We start from the raw sequence: 14,529 nt of genomic DNA on the forward strand, positions 1-14,529 counted from the left end.
GCCCACTATTAGAGGGGAGGTCGCCTTGCTTGTAGAATCATTCATCTGGCAAGAGGGAGACACTAGGAATTGCAACGGGGTGCACTGGAGAGGACCCCCCGGAGAGTGGCAGCCGGTCCCTGAAACCTGGAGCTGGGAGGCCCCCTAGTGGGCGGGAGACGCAAGTACATGGAAGGTTTGGTGATGGCTAATTAGGTACTTTATGCAGTAATTAAGTTCTGAGATGGGGAAAGTGTCCCTCCAGAGAAGGGGGGACTTCATCAAAAACCAGAAGACTATAGCAGAGGTGTTTTTTTTTAAATAGCATTTCTGTTTTTTTAAAATATATATTTTCAGTTCTAGGTGGACACAATACCTTTATTTTATTATTACGTGGTGCTGAGGATAGCAGGCAGGACCTCACGCACGCTAGAGGAGCACTCTATCACTGAGCCATAACCCCAGCCCGTTTCTGGCGTTTGATTCTTTAGGAGTTGGTTGCTCTGCTTTCTTGCCAGTTAATTGCAAAGCTTTCTTCTGATTGCCCTTTTTTTGGCTTCCTGTTTCAAACCTGCTTTGACCATGGTTTCTCCTTGTTGCAAACTCAGTCCAGCTCTCTTGCCTCTGCTCTCCGGCCGTGGGGGTTACCACTGCTCTCCACACCCCTCCATCTTGGTTCCAGGCTCCTCCGACCCAGGTGGACGGCGTCCTCACAGCTTGGAGCCCACGTACTTGGTCAGGGATCAGAATGAAGGCCATGCCTCATTTCAAGGCACACTGTCCTTTCTCTTTGGGTCCCATATTGCCTTGTGTCGGGCCTGGTTGCAGCCACTGTATCCTCCTGCAGAGCGGTTGCAGGTGCAGGTCCCCCTGCCTGGAACCACTGTGCCTGGTGCTGTCAGTTCTTATCATATCTTTCAGATCTCAGCGACACTGTGGAGTCAGGCTCCAGTTATTATGCTTCAATGAACACTTAGAATTGGGCCCCTCCAAGTTCATTTAAGAAAAGTAGCATCTCCAGTCCATTTTCAGGCATTACCTTGACCTGGTGGCTATTGGGAATGAGGGAGTAGCGGGAGAACCAGGAAGGTGGCCTGGACCCTCCAACCCTGCCAGACCCGCCTGGTCCCAGGAGATCTCCCTGGCGACACCTCCAACTGTGCCTTTGCTCATGTGTACTTTTATGTTCTGACCAATTGCTCTCTTGACGTCCTTCTCCCCACTAGTGAGCCACAGGACAGAGAGGTTCTGTCTTGGCCACGTTTGTCCCTGCAGTGCCTGGTGTGTGGCTGGTGCTGTAGCCAGAGCCAGATGGTGCTCTACTGAGCCCCACCCCCTTTGATTAGCATGTCCAAGTTTGGTCTGAATTGTGCAGTGAAGGAGCCACAGGTGATCTACAAAGGCCCAGGAGCAAGGGTTTACACAGATACACAAATACTATACACACTTGCACATACAATGTGTGCCCGTTTGCCACATCCATACACATGCGAGGGGCTTCTGTTCAGCACTCATGCCCAGGGGGATGGACCCTTGGGTGCTGGATCTGCTACTGTGGCTGCAGCTGCTCTGTGTGTGTCTGAGAGAGAGAGAGGGATTGAATATTTGAGATGCAATGAAAGACTGTGGGGGAGTGATCAGGAGATGGGGAGAGAGATGATAGGAGAGGGAGACGGAGAGAAAGGCATCGTATAAGAGGTTAGAGGGAGCCTGGGTGTTGGAGAGAACGGTGTGGAGGGAGACGGAGGGAAAGGGAGATGGAACTCAGGCAGTGAGACCAACAGAGCCTGGGATTCGCCCCTTCCTGAAAGTGGGGTGCCCCAAGCCAGGTGATTTGGAAATATTTGGATGGGTTCTCAGCCTTAGCGACTGTGCTCAGGACTGTCCCACGAATGGAAAAGATCACCACCTATAAGTGACCAAAGGCTATGGGGTGTGCGAATGTGTTGTGGCAGCTGGGTCAACAGTGGGTCCTGGAGCATCCTGGGTCTTGGGCATAAGGTGTCTTCGCAGTCCCAGAGTGAGCAGGGTTGTGCTGTCCCCTGGCTATGTGACTCTCCACAACTTCTCCATTAGCTGCCTGAAGTCACCTCACCCACAAACCTGTCACAGTGCCCTGTAGAACACAGCCAGCTTGCTCCCTTCCCTGAACCTGCACCTGGGCCATCGGCTCCTCCTTCCTCTGTCAGCCCTGCAGACACTGAGCGAGGCTGCAGGCAGGGAGGCCTGACGGTCACATACCCTCTTTGCTCTGGGGACTCATTTTCCAGTCGAGGCAGCCGTGCCAGTGAGGGTTTGTAGGTACCCTCAGCTGGGCTCTCTGCCTAACCCACGGCCCGGTGGTGACACATTACTGAACTGCACGGACCTGAGCCAGAGTGTGTCCCTGTGGCCAGACTGGGGCCTTGAGTCTCAGCTTGTCCCTGAACCACACCTTCCCACAGCCCTGCCCAGCTTAGCCTCCTCTTTCCACCCCCAATGACTTTGTCCAGTCTGACTCTGGAACGTGTGGGGGGGCCTCTAATGTGGGAGACAGTTCTCGTTGGGGGTGTGAGGGCCCCATGACCAGGTACAGAGCCAGGTCCAGGGTGCTCTCAGCAGTGGAGTTGAAGCTGCCTGTGCAGGTGGACTGGGGACCTGTGCATGCTGACCCCGGGCATGCAAGGGAGCAGGAGCCACCTATGGAGGGGAGAGGTCACAAAACCCTAAGAGAAGACACCAGAAACCCTGGGGTGGGGGTGGGGGAGTCTCATTGCTAGGTCAGTGGGGAAGGATGACATTGACCTGTGGTTTGGACTGCTCCAACCTTCCCCACCCCCACTTCCCTTCTTCCTTCTCCGTTCTTGTTTCCAAAAACATATTCAAAGACTCCATTATATGGGCTGGGGAGATAGCTCAGTGGGTAGAGTGCTTGCCTCACAAGCACAAGGCCTTGGGTTCAGTCCCCTGCACTGCAAAACAAACAAACAAACAAAAAGACTTCATTATACTTGGTCTGTTTGGAAAAAAGAATGACCCTTGACTTCTGGACTGAGTAACCGGGTGACGTGTGGGAATGTGACTCTAGCACTCTGGTTTGCCCCGTGGAGTTGGCAGTTGGAGATGTCGGTTTGGAGCTGAGGGGAAAAGTCAGGGCCAAGTCAGCACAGGGACGGCATCAGTTCATCAGAGTATTTGAAGTTGAGAATGAGATCACATGGACTGAGGGTGAGACCAGAGGCACTGTGCCATGTGTGTCCCAGAGGGCAGAGGGGACAATGAGTCTGGGTGGCAGGAAGTGAAGGGTAGAGTAGGGGAGCCAGAGAAACCCTGGTGAAGAGGACCAGGAAGGAAGGAGGCCATCAGCCATGGGACTGCTGAGAGAAAACCGGGGTGTGAGCAATGGCGTTGGAGAGATGGAGATCACTGGCCACCATGAACATGTGACAGCTGCTTCAGCACAGTAATGGGGGAAGTAGATCAGAGGCCCCGAGACGAGGGGAGAGAAGGAAGAGGAGGAAAACCTGATTCTTTTGAGCATGTTGGGGAGAGGTACAGCTGCCGCGGTGGGATTTGGGGTCGGGAGAATTCTTTTAGGAAGTTGTGTTGGTCAGCTTTCCATTACTGCAAAAAAATACTTGAGGAAATCAACCTTTTTTTAAAAAAAATATTTTTTAGATGCTGATAGGTCTTTATTTTATTCATTTTAATGGATATGGAGAATGAAAAATTCCTAAGATAATGAGGCCTGAGGAAAAGAAAAGGGAGTAAAAATGAAGGCCACGCACTGACAGCCTTGTCTCCCAGGACAGACGTCTTCCAGGCGACAGCAGCTGCAGACAGGGCGGGGGTGTTTCATCACCCGTAGAGGAAGCGGTTTCTGCGAGGCATCCTCTCCTCCAAAGCCAATCCTCTCCAGACAATGTCCGCAGACCTTGACCAAAAGGCCCGCGTTCCTGAGTGTCCAAGCAAACTGATACATGCTCACTAGACCACCCCTCAAAGTAACCTGTATAAACCAGTCCCTTTCGCTGTTCGGTGGCTCATTTTCCACCAGGAGAGTGGGGCCGTGGGCACCATTTCATCCCCTTGAATAAAGAGCTGAGATGACGCGTGAGGTTTGCGTCCTGCCCGGTCTTTTTGTGCTAACACATTTTTTTTATATGTAGTGCTGAGAACTGAACCCAGTGCCTCGCACATGCTAGGCAAGTGCTCTACCACTGAGCCCCAGCCCCAGCCCAAGGTAACCAACCTTTAAACAGGACAAGTTAGCTGGGCAAGGTGTCCCAGCGACTCTGGAGGTGAGGCAGGATTGCAAGTTTGAGGTCAGCCTTGGCAACTTAGCAAGGCCCTAAGCAACTTAGACCATGTCTCAAAATAAAAAACAAAAATGGCTGAAGGATGTGGCTCAGTGGTAAAGTGCCTCTAGGTTCAGTCCCCAGGACCTCCCCCATGTAAAAAAAGAAAAAAGAGAAGTTCATTTTGACCCACAGCCGTGGTGGTTTGGGTCTGTGATTGACTGGCCCCACTGCTTCTGCCCATGACCACAGTGCAGGGCAAGCTGCTTACCTCATGCCAGGGAGCAAAGAGAAAGAGGAAGCCATTACTATCCCCCGCGACCTGAAGACCTCCCGCTAGCTCCACTATATATATATATATATTTTTTTTTTTTCAGTTTTGGAGATCCAGCCCGGGACTTGTCAGATTGGGCCAGTGCTCTACCACCAGGTTACAGCCCCAGTTCTTTCTTTCTTTCTTTTTTAAAATTTGATACAGGTTCTCGCTAAGTTGCCCAGACTGACCTCTAACTTGGGCTCTTTCTGCTTCAGTCCTCTGGGTGGCTGGGATTATGGGGTGAGCCACCGTGCCTGGCCGAGGCACCATTTCTTCTAGGTTCCGCCGTCTCACAACAGCACCACGCTGGAGACCCAGCCTTTTAGCACATGGCCCTGTGGGGGCCTGCAGATCCAAACAAACTGCAGCACATAGGGAGTTCTGTGTGGGGCTGCCTGCCCATGTCTGTGACCATACCCCACAAGCTTGTCTTCCCACCCGGCCTGCTTCTCTGTGGGGACAGCCTGGGACTTCAGCCTTGCCCAGCTCCTGACCCCCATGGTCCTGGTGAATGGTGGCTAAATGACTGGTCTCTCCCCGTCAGCCTCTTGGAGTACTGACTAACTGGTGCTCAGGTGAACGAATGTGGAATATGGGATCTCTGCAGTCGGTATGCGGGTCCCTGAGTGCGACAGGTCTGTGTCACTTCAGCTAGAGTGTGTGCTGGCAGGGACACAATACTCAGAGATGGGGACCGGCTGCTTTTCTGGTTCCCTTTGGGCCCTCAGATGTCACTCTGGCCTTGAGGTCCCAGCACTGTTCCTGACTCAGGTCAGCCTGATCACTAGAGGGAGCCAGTGAGCAAGCGGCAAGCCCTCTGTTCGTGTCCTCCAGGCGACGTCTGTGCTGGAGGTGGAGGTTTGGAGCCAGGGCCCTCTGACCAGCCTTCTCTGCTAGTCTTGCCCTGTCATGCTGCTCTTCTGCTGCTCTTCCTGTGTGCTACAGGGGCTCTCTTTCCCATCAGTGCTGCCCTCAACCTCCCTTTCCTGTCCTTAATGTCTCATCTGCCCCACTCTGCTCAGGGTGAGCCAGCGGAAATGTGGTTTGGTTCCTTTTTATTTTTATTTTTTTTCTTCCTTTTTTTTTTCTTTTGGTACCAAGGATTGAACCCAGGGGTGCTTAACCACTGAGCCACATCCCCTGCCCTTTTTATTTTTTATTTTGAGACAGGGTCTCACTAAGTTGCTTAGGAACTCGTTAAGTTGCTGAGGCTGGCTTTGAACTTGAGATCCTCCTGCCTCGGCCTCTCGAGCTGCTGGGATTACAGGTGTGCCCCACTGCACCTGCTGGTTCCAACTTTTCCTTCTCACGTTCACTGGCTGCAGCAGCCCTCGCCTCCTCCCTGCTGCTCTCACAGTAGAGACTCCTGGGCACATTCAAGCTGTCCCCACTCCAAACTCTCCCTAGACCCAGACCTCATCCTGTTCCTGCTCTGCCCTCAGGAATCAACTTGAAGTCAAGGTTTTATCTTTCTTTTCCATTTTTTCTCCTTCCTTCCTGCCTCCCTTCTGTCTTCTCCCCCTCCTCCTCTATCTTCTCCTCCTCCTCCTCTTCTCCCTTGGGTCAGTGCAGAGGATGGAACCCAGGGCCTCACGCATGCTAAGCTAAATGATGTATCACTGAGAGATACCCACAGCCCTCTCCCCAGCTTTCTAGGTGGGAATATGCCACATGTTCTGAGGCCAGAAATTTTATATGTACAAGTTAAAGGAAAGAAGAACATATTCCAACAGGCCTACCGCCCAGATTGAGAAGTAGAATTGAACTAGCAGCCCCAGTTCGCCCTGTTCCAATCACATCCCTCCATCAGGAACAACCGTAATGCTGAGCCTTTGGTGAGCATTCCTCTGCTTCTCTATACGTGGTGCTTCCACCCATGTATGTATCCTTAAACAATTTATTGTTTAGCATTGAGTGTTTGAGTACTTTATATTAATTGAATCGTCCCGTGTGTTTTCTTCTTCCCCATGTTTTATTGGTGCATTATAGTTGTGCATAATGATGGGACTCCTTGTTACATATTTGTACATGCACACAATAGAGCAATATAATTTGACTAGTATTATTCCCCAGTATTTCCCCTTTTCCTTCCCTCCTCTCTCCCCTGGTTCCTCTCTTCTACTCTGCTGGTCTTCCTACAGTTTTTTTATTTGTTCTTTTTAGATATACATGGCAGGGTATATTTCGACATATTATACATACATGGAGTATAACTCATTCTACTCAGAATCCCCTTCTTCTTGTTGTACACGATGTGGAGTTTCACTGGTGGTGGATTCATATCTGAACATAGGAAAGTTCTGTCTGGTTCATTCTACCCTTTCCTGTTCCCACCCCTCCTTTCCCTTCATTCTGCTTTAATCCACTGAACGTCTATTCTTCCCTCCCCACCCCTCTGGTGTGTGTTAGCGTCTACATATCAGAGAGAACATTTGACCTTGTTTTTTGGGATTGACTTATTTCACTTAGCATGACAGTCTCCAGATCCCTCTCTTCCTTCAATTTTTATGAAACACCCCCCTCCCGTCTTACTTTTCCTTTTTCCTCTATAGCCTACACATATGAGAGAAAACATATGATCCTGTGCTTTCTGACTTTGGCTTGTTTCACTTAGCATAATGTTCTCAAATTCCATTCATTTTCCTGCAAATGACATAATTTCCATTCTTATTTATGGCTGCATAAAACTCCATTGTGTATATATCTATTTTCTTTATACATTTATCTGTTCAAAGACACCTAGGCTGGCTTTATAGTTTGGCTATGGTGAATTGTGCTGCTATAAACATAGATATGCATGTATTGCTATAGTATACTGACTTTTATTCTTTAGGATAAATACAGTAGAACAACTAGTAGTATAGTTAGGGATCTACCTATTGATTTCCATAGTGGTTGTACTAATTTACAGTCCCAACAACAATGTAAAAGTATTCCTTTTTATTCACATCATCTCTAGTATTTGCTAGTTATTCTTTGCATTCTAGATGACTGCCATTCTAACTGGAATAAGATGAAATCTCAGTGCAATTTTTTTTTCTTTTTTTTTCTCAGTGTAATTTTGATGTGCATTTCTTTAATTGCCAATGATGTTGAACCTTTAAAAAATATACTTGTGGGTCATTTGTATTTCTTCTTTTGAGAAGTATCTGTTTAGTTCATGTCCTCATTTATTTATCTACTTATTTATTTAAAAATATTTTTTAGATGTTGATAGACCTTTGTTTTCATTTATTTATGTGTGATGCTGAGAATTGAACCCAGTGCCTCACACATGCTAGGCAAGCACTCTACCACTGAGCCATAACCCCAGCCCTTGCTTATTTATTAACTGGGTTATTTGTTTGTGTGTGTATGTTAAATTTTTTGAGTTCTTTGTATATTCTGAATATTAATCCTGTCAGAAAAGATTTCCTCCCATTCTGTAGGTTCTCTCTTCCACATTCTTATTGTTTCCTTTGCTGTGCAGAAGCCTTTTAATTTGATGCCATCCCCTTTATTAACTCTTGACATTTTTTCCCCGAGCTTTAGGGGTCCTATTGAAAAAGTGGTTGCCTGTGCCTATATGTTGGAGTGTTGACCCTACATTTTCTTCTAGGAGTTACATAGTTTCTGGTCTAATTCCTATCTTTTTGATCCATTTTGAGTTGGTTTTTGCACAGGGTGAGAGATCAGAATCTAGTCTCATTCTTTTATATATGGATAACCACCATTTGTTTAAAAGGCTCTCTTTTCTCCAACTTCTGTTTTGGGAACCTTGTCAAGATCAGGTGACTATCTGTGTGAGTTTGTCTCTGTGTCTTCTACTCTGGACCGTTTGTCTGTGTGTCTGTTTTTATGCCAGTACCATGCTGTTTTTGTTACTAGAGCTCTGTAGTATAATTTGAACTCTGGATTGTTATGCTTCCAGCTTTGTTGTTTTTGCTCAGAATTGCTGTAGATATTCTGAGTCTTTTATTCTTCCAAATGAATTGTTTTGATGGGGATTGCTTTGAATCTGTATATTCCTTTTGGTAGTATGGACATTTTAACAACATTAATTCTGCCTGTCCATGAATATGGGGGGGGGGGGTCTTCCCATCTTCTGAGGTCTTCTTCAGTTTCTTTCTTCAATGTTCTATAGTTTTCATTGTAGAGGTAGTTCACCTCTTTTGGTTAGATTTATTCCTAGGTTGTTTTGTTTTGAGGCTACTGTGAATGGGATTGTTTTCCTCAGCAGATTCATTATTAGTGTATAGGAAAGATATTGATTTTTGCATGTTGATTTTGTAACTTGCTACTTTGCTGATTTTATTAGTTCTAGCCATCTTCTGGCTGAGTGTTTTGGACTTTTTTTTTTTTTTTTTTTTTTGCGGTGCTGGGGATTGAACTCAGGGCCTTGTGCTTATGAGGCGAGCACTCTACCAACTGAGCTATCTCCCCAGCCCACTGGACTTTCTAAGTATAGGATCCTATCATCTGCAACAGTGATAATTGACTTCTTCCTTTCCTATTTTTATCCTTTTATTTTCCTTCTTTTGCCTAATTGTTCTAGCTAGAATTTCTAGTATTATATTGAATATGAGTGGTGGTGAGAGTGGACATCCTGGCCTTGTTCCATAATTTAAAGGAAATTCTTTCAGTTTCTCCCTATTTACTATGAGGTTGGCTTTGGGTTTTTAGCATGTAGCCTTTATGATGTTGAGGTAGCTTCCTTCTATCCCTGGTTTCTTCAGTGTTTTTATCATGAGTAGGTGCTTAATTTTGTTGCAGGCCTTCTCTGCATCTATTGAGGTAATGAAGTGATTTCATCCTTAATTCCACTTATGTGAGGAATTACATTTATTGATTTGCATATATCAAGCCATCCTGGCATCTCTGAGATAAAACCAACTTGGTCATGATGTACAATACTCTTAATATGTTGTTGAATACAATTTGCTAATAATTCATTAGGAATTTTTGTATCTAAGCTCATCAGGAATATTGGTCTTTAGTTTTATTTACTGGTGACTTTATCTGGTTTTGGTGTGAGTGTGATACTGACTTCATAGAATGAATTTGGAAGTGTGCCATCCCTTTCTATTTCATGGAATAATTTGAGGAGTATTGGCATTAGTTCTTCTTTAAAGATCTGGTAAAATTCAACTGAGAATCCATCTGGTCCTGAGCTTTTCTTTTTTGGATTTCTTTTACTGTTTCTGTCTCATTGCCAGTTATTTTTCTGTTTAGGTTTTCTATGTCCTTTTGATTCAAATTTAGCAGGTCATATGTGTCTAGAAATGAATTCATTTCTTCTAGGTTTTCCAATTTATTGGAGTATAAGTTTTCAAAATAATCCCTAATGATTCTTCTGTGATGATTTCTCCTTTTCATCTCCAATCTTATTAATCTGGGTCTTCTCTTTCTTTTGGTTAGTTTGGCTAAGGGCTTATCAATCTTGTTTATCTTTTCAAAGAACCCACTCTTTATTTCTCTGTTCCTTTGTATTCTTAAAAAAAATTTCCTTTTCATTGATATTTGGCTCTGATCTTAATTATTTCCTTTCTTCTACTGATTTTTAAATTGGCTTTGGACTTTGAGATGCACCATGAGGTTGTTTATTTGGGATAGGTCTGATTTTCTTAGGTAGGCACTTGTAGCTATAAACTTTCCCTTAGGTCCATCTTCATAGTGTCCCAGACATTTTGATTTATTGTATCACTATCTGATTTGATTCTAAGAATTTTTAATTTCTCCCCTGATTTCTTCCATCACCAATTCATGATTCTAAAGTGTGTGGTTCAGGGGCTGGGGTTGTGGAGCACTTACCTCACATGCATGAGGCACTGGGTTTGATCCTCAGCACTACATAAAAATAAATAAATAAAGGTATAAAAAAGGGTGTTTCAATCTCCATGTGTTTATATAGTTTATGTAGGGTTTTTTGGTGTTGATTTTTAATTTTACTTCATTCTTATGCAATAAGATATAAAGAATTATATCTTTTTTATGTATTTTCTGTGAGTTGCTTTATGTCCTCCAATATGGTTTATTTTGGAGAAGGTTCCATGAGTTGCTGAGAAGAATGTGTATTTGGCTGTTGTTGGGTGAAATATTCTTTATGTGTCTGTAAGTCCATTTGATTTATAATATTTTTCAGCTCCAGAATATTTGCTGAGTTTATGTCTGTGTGACCTATCTATCAGTGAGAGAGATGTGTTGAAATCACCCAGTATTATTGTATTTGGGTCTATTTGAGTCATTAGTTTGAGTAGCATCTGCTTAATGTACCTAGGTACATCAATGTTTGGGGCATATTATTTATCTTCTTGTTACATTGTTCCCTTTACCAGCATTAGTGACCTTCTTTGTGTCTTCTGATTGATTTTGGACTGAAATCTGCTTTGTTAGGTGTGAGAGTAGCTCCTTCTGCTTGTTTTCAGGCTCCATTTGCATGATATATCAATTTCCATTCTCTCACTTTCAATCTGTAGCTGCCTTTGCCTGTAAGGTGAGTCTCTCACAAACAACATATACTTGGGTCTTGTTTTTAATCCATTCTGCCAGCCTATGTCTTTTTTGGAGGGGAGAATACTGGGAATTAAACTCAGGGGCACTCAATCACTGAGCCACATCCCCACCCCTATTTTGTATTTTATTTAAAGACAGGATCTAATTGAGTTGCTTAGCAACTCCATTTTACTGAGGCTGACTTTGAACTTGTGATCCTCCTACCTTGGCTTCCTGAACCAATGGGATTACAGGTGTGCACCACTACACCTGGTTGCCTATGTCTTTTATTTGGAGAGTTGAGACCATTTACATTCAATGTTACTAAAGAGAGATGTTTATTAATTTCTGCCATTTTGATTTTTTTCCAATGTTTAATTTGATCTTGTTTCTTGCTTCTTAGTTACTGTTCAAATTTTGTTCATTTATGGAATCTGGGCTTTGTTTTTGATTTCTTCTGTGTGAAGTATTTCTTTAAGTATTTTCTGTAGTGCCATTTTAGTAGTCATGAATTCTTTTAGTTTTTGCTTATCTTGGAAGGTTTTCGTTTTTGTTTCAATTCTGGAAGATAGCTTTGCTGGATATAGAAATCCTGGTCAACAGTTATTTTATTTCAGAACTCGGTATATATCATTCTAAGTCCTCCTGGATTTTAGAGTTTGTGCTGAGAATAGAAAGTAATTCTGATTGACTTGTCTCTAAATGTGACCTGATGTTATTCTCTTGAGAATTTAAAAATTCTATCTTTGTTATGTATGTTAGGCATTTGATTAAAATGTGTTGTGTAGAGGTTCTTTTTTGTTTTTTGTTTTTTGTTTTTGTATATTTGGGATTCTGAATGCATCATGTATCAGGCTGTCTGTCTCATTCTCAAGGTTTGGAATTTTTTCTTTTGTATTTCTCCGAAGAGGTTATATGTTCCATTAGCTTGCATCTCACAACATTTTTTCATTTTTAATGATTCTTAAGTTTGGTCTTTTAAGGTTGTCTCTGTAATATAAAGTCGATACCCCGCCTCCCAACCACTTGTCAATCTGTGCTCCGCCCGCCTCTTCCGTTACAGGAATTTCCCTGCCTCCCAACCACTTGTCAATCTGTGCTCCGCCTGCCTCTTACATTACAGGAATTTCTGGCCTATGCTACAGTCATTTTCCTGCTAACCACGTTTCATCCTAACATGCTAGCTAGCTATTGGTTCAGCAGTCAGCTTGCAAGTATTCTCCTCTGCTATTGGTTCCTTCCAGCCCATGAGATTCCAATATCTGGGAGAAACGTTCATGCCATCTTTCTCTTTTCCTTTCTTTTCACCCCCCAGCGCTAGTCGTCTGCATAATAAAGTCTCTTGCGTGAGGCCTTGTATCCGTGGTGGATTTTTCTGGGAGCTATTGTCGAGCTGCCCGAGACGGGCGAGCAGAACGGCAGTTCAGCGGGAGGGGGCTGGAACTGCCGAGTCCGGAGCCGAGCTGCATTTTTTCCTTACAGTCTGAGAGTTCTTGTATATTCTGATCATATTTACTCATTTTATTGAATACTGCCTGCATGTTTGAGGCTGGCCACTTTGTGCTCCACCTTTGAGATTCTGTCTTCAGCCTCGTCTACTCTATTAGAGAAAATTTCAACTGAACATTTTATTTGATTTATTGTGATTTCTGTTTGGTTCTTTTTCAGTATCTCTATGTCCTTACTCAATTACTCATTTACATCCTCTGACTTCCTTAGTTAATTCAGTTGTTATTCTGTGTTCTCTTGGAACTCTGATTCTCTTTATAATCATCCTTTTGAATTCTTTATCTGATATTTCATCCACTTCAATATCTTTGGAGTCAGTTATTGGTGAATCATAAATTTTAGGAGTTGTTGTGTTCCCTTGTTTTCTTCCTATTTCATGTATTCTGGTCTGGGGTTTTATGCATCTTTAGGGGTGAATTTTTCTTCCATTCGTATGTATGGGCCTTTTTATGCAATGACATTCTTTTGCCGAAGTGTCCTGAGTTATCTAGATTGAGACCCCCTCCTAGGTGTGGTGCCCACAGCTTTGGTGTTAATTCTCTGTTTTTGCTATAGGAGTGGATACCCTTGAGTGGACCCTGAGGGTTGCCCAGTCATTCCTACTTGGGGCCTGGTCATTAGTTTGCCTTTTTTTTTTTCCCCCTGTTCTAGTCTTTGTATTAAAGTATTGCTGAAGTTGGGTGTGGTGAATTTGTGTGCTGAGCAAGGTGCCCCGTCTTTTTGGCTGGTTTAGTTCAGCAGCAGAGTCTCTAACCCATGAACTTGTAGTGTCCGTGTAGCTTCCCAGCACCTCACAGAATATGGGGAACAAACACCAGCAACAACCGAAGCAAACGATACACATCATTAAAATAAATACTTGGTGCCTCCAATCACATCTACCACCTTAGTTACCACAAAAACAGGAATGGTGGGGTCAGCCATTGCCAACAGCCAAAACAATAAATAACCGTGAACTAGAGCTGACATTAAAGTCAGCAGCGGGTGTCAGCTGTGTCATCTACAGCGCTAATAATGCAACAACATGAATGTTGGGGGCAGGGGTTATTCAAACTAAATAGTTCTGAAAGATAATACAAATGCAGTTCATTAAGAGAAAAGAAAAAGATGTGATGGGAAAGTAGAGGAGTTTAGAATGTTCTAAATGTGAACAGAGAGATTGCAGAAGAGATGTAGCAAGGGATGGTTATAAAGGAGGAGGAGAAAATAGAAAAAGAAAACAAAGAAGAGGGAGAGGGAAAGAGAGAACAAGAGAATTGGCTGTTAGCAGAAGAAAGGGGAGAAAGGGAGACACAAAACCTAACCAAAATAAACAAACCCAAAACCCTGAGCCTCAAAAGACAAGGAGAGGGTGGGGCTGGGTCTCAGTGGTGGAGCCCTTGCCTGGCGCCTCTGAGGTGCTGGGCTTGATCCTCAGCACTGCATAAAAATAAATGAGTGAAATAAAGGTATTGTGTCCATCTATGACTAAAAACATTTAAAAGTAGAGACAAGGAAAAATAACTATCATAAAAAATGCTAAAAATGAGGGAAAGATGAAACAAACACATATATATGTATATATATCCATGAGCCAAACAGCAGAGCAAGATCACACACACAAAGGAAAAAAAAAATCTTTCTTTTGTTTTGCCGTGGGAACCCAGGGCCTTATACTTGAGAGGCAAGCACTCTACCAACTGAGCTATAGCCCCAGCCTGAGGAAAATTCTTAATGGAAAATGAAAGAATTGTCTCCACAGAGGGGATCAAAAAAGTCAATGAGGAATGGATGGTCACGACCTATGGTCACTGTTGTTCTTTGTTTCATCTTGCTACGGGGAGAGAAAGAAAGAGAGAAAGAGGGAGAGAGAGAGAGAGAGAGAGAGAGAGAGAGAGAGAGAGAGAGAGAGAGAGAGAGAGAGACAAGCATACATGCTGGGGGCCGGTAAACCCTTCGCCTTTCTGAGTTTCCCACCCACTTGCCGGCTGAAGGGGC

This window comes from Sciurus carolinensis, chromosome 16, assembly GCF_902686445.1.
Source record: "Sciurus carolinensis chromosome 16, mSciCar1.2, whole genome shotgun sequence".
In the NCBI taxonomy this organism is placed as follows: Eukaryota; Metazoa; Chordata; class Mammalia; order Rodentia; family Sciuridae; genus Sciurus; species Sciurus carolinensis.